General features: G+C 40.3%; 1 pseudogene; it reads left to right on the forward strand.

The window, feature by feature from the left end:
• Nucleotides 1–439: 439 nt before the first annotated feature.
• Nucleotides 440–956, forward strand: LOC146721392 (uncharacterized; annotated as a pseudogene).
• The last annotated feature ends 2,170 nt before the right edge of the window (nt 957–3,126 follow it).

Below are 3,126 nucleotides of genomic sequence, written 5' to 3' on the forward strand. Positions count from 1 at the left end.
AGCCGAAAGACTGTGTGAAATGAAGTACGAGAAATGAGGAAATTCAAAGAATAGGAAACGAAGTAAAGGCGAAAGACGAGAAGAAGACGAGGGACGAAGGAAAGACGAAAGACAAGGATAAGACAAGGGACGAAGGAAAAACGAGGAACAAAGATAAGACGAAAGACGAAGAAGACGAAAAACGAGGAAAAGACGAAAGACGAAGGACGAGAGGCGGAAGACGAGAAGAAGATGTAGGACAAGGATCGAGAGCGCTCGAGAATCCAAAAGAAGAACGAAGATAGACGATAGTCAGCGAGTAAGCAGGGATCGAGAGCGTTCGAGAATCCTAAGGAGGAACGAAGATAGATGAACAACGTATGTATGACTGAGAATATTCCAGAGCTTAACGCAAAATCTCCAATTGCCGTTTGCAAAAGCAAAATCAATAGACAAAGTTATGGAGGAGTTAGGGCAAATATCTGCAATTAAACAAAAAATTGCCGCAGCATCGCGAGCGGTGATAGTGGTCATGCATAAACTTATTTTTGAGGAAGATGGAGATAGGAATAATTGACGGCGACTGCGAGAATTCCGCGGGTTCGAATTCAACGACGACTCAGCCGAATTTAGAGCTAAGCTCCAATATGCTGTGAGATTTTCAATAGGAGATTTGATATCAATTTGCAATGTTCTTGGCATTGCATACACCGGAAATGCCGAGCAGCTGAGAGAGCGGATAGTGAGGGCTCTGAAGGACGTCGGGTCTTTGCGATCAGTTCGCAGCGAGGACGACGACGACGAGATGGATGATAGAAATGACGACGAGAATGATGTCGACGAGATCAACGACGAGAATGCCGATGCCGATAAGGAAAGAGGAAGCATAGTCAGCATAGAACGAGGAAACAACCGTCAACCTTAAAGAGGTAGGAGGCAAAGAAATGCGAATAGCGACGCTAAACAATTTATCTTAAATTATAGAGATGTGAAGGATTCGGTTCGTGCATTTAGTGGAACCGATTCGTATCCAGTTGAATACTGGATTAACGATTTTGAGGAAGCCGCTGCCATGTTCGATTGAGATGATCTACATAAGGTGGTCTTCGCAAAAAGATCGCTGAAAGGCGTGGCCAAATTATTCATACAGAGCGAAAGAATTATTAAGACGTGGAAGAAGCTGAAGGATGCATTGACAGAAGAGTTCGCCACTAAAATTACCAGCGCCGCGTTACACAAAATGTTAGAGAAACGCAGGATGAAAAAAAAAAGACTGTACAAGAGTATTTTTTAGCGATGAGAGAGCTGGTTCAAGAGGCGCAGCGGAGTTGGATGCATTGATTGATTATGTGATTAACGGCATCAACGACGAAGCAAGTAACAAAATGATTTTATATGGAGCAAAAACCGTTCGTGGGTTCAAGGATAAACTCAAGATTTATGAAAAAATGAGGAAAAACCAACCAGACAAAGCGTCAAAATACACGAAGACTCGAGACGAATTGACGAGGAACGCGGGTAGGAAATTCTTGCGCGAGAACGGAAGGAGGGAGGACAACTGACAGCCGGGAGGACGGAGCGTCAATGCGTTGCTTCAATTGTGGCGCAAGTGGACATCACGCTAGGAACTGTGATAAGAAGGCACTGGGAAAAAAATGCTTTAATTGCAACAAATTCGGACACGAAGCAAGAAATTGTACGGAAAAGAGAGTAAGCGGTTCTAGTTCGAAAGCGGAGCAGGCGGTTAATCTGGTAAGCGCGGCCTTGGCTAATGTAATCAAACATGTTGTTATTGGTAACGAAAATTTAAGAGCGCTTATAGATACGGGAAGCCCTGCTAGTTTGATTCGAGAGGATGCGTTCGCGAAACTGAAAAAATTTGAACTGGCTCAATCGACGCGCGTATTTTCTGGATTTGGAGGCGGTGAGTCTAAAGCCGTGGGCTATTTTCAAACTGTAGTGTGTATAGACGGTGATGACTTTTCTTTGACATTTTATGTTGTGCCTTATGAGACGATGAACGTAGAAGCAAGCATTGGTAGGGATATATTAGAACAAGCTAATTTGAATTTTAATCAAGACGGCGTGACTGTCTTTAAAAAATTAGAAGCCGATTTTCTCGCCCATATTAACATTCCGGAAGATTCGCAAGCGGACATTGAAGCGGAATTCCAGACGCGGAAACAAGGGACAGAATTAAAAAATTAATAACCGAATATGAGCCTAAAAAATGTAAAACGACGGGAATTAAACTTAAAATAACGCTTAAGGACGAAAAACCGATTTTTCAGAGACCACGTAGATTAGCTACGCCGGAAAAGAAAATAGTAGAGAAACAAATAGAAGAATGGCTCCGAGATGGTATAATTGAACTGTGTTCTTCCGAATATGCTAGTCCGGTAGTTGTAGTTAAGAAAAAAGACGGATCTCCACGGGTGTGCATCGATTATCGGCCACTCAATCCAATTATAGAACGAGATGGGTATCCGTTGCCATTGATTAAGGATCAGATAGATAAATTGAAGGATGCGCAATTATTTAGTGCGCTTGACCTCGAAAATGGATTTTTTCATGTAGAAGTTGATGAAGAAAGTCGAAAATACACTGCATTTATTACGCATGAAGGTCAATATCAATTTTTGAGGGCTCCTTTCGGTTTGTCTAACTCTCCTCCCGTATTCCAAAGATTTATTAGTCAAATTTTTCGACCATTGGTTAACGACGGAATAATGACGCTATATTTAGACGATATTATAGTTTTGGCAGCTGACTTTAAGCAAGCGACAGACAGATTAGAAATAGTATTAAATACAGCGAGCTAGTATGGATTAGAATTAAATATTAAGAAATGTAATATGTAATAAATTAAAAGACCAACTTAACGAGCTAATAAGATGTTAATTAAATTTTTTTATTATATGTCATAAAATAATATTACAAATGATAAACGTTTTGGCTGTACAACAGTCTTTTTCAATATCATTATCGCTATGTTAATATGTCAAAGAATTAAATTATTTGGTAAGACCGAACTTATTATAAATATAAAATCTATCGGCTTATAATGTGAAAAACGCAGTAACAAATTTCATGCTTGTTGACTTGAGATAAATCGCCTACTCTCGAACATCAGATTTCTGTAGTTCA

The sequence above is a fragment of the Nylanderia fulva genome, unplaced genomic scaffold, assembly GCF_048542155.1.
Source record: "Nylanderia fulva isolate GAGA-0341 unplaced genomic scaffold, ASM4854215v1 Scaffold485, whole genome shotgun sequence".
NCBI classification, from domain to species: Eukaryota; Metazoa; Arthropoda; class Insecta; order Hymenoptera; family Formicidae; genus Nylanderia; species Nylanderia fulva.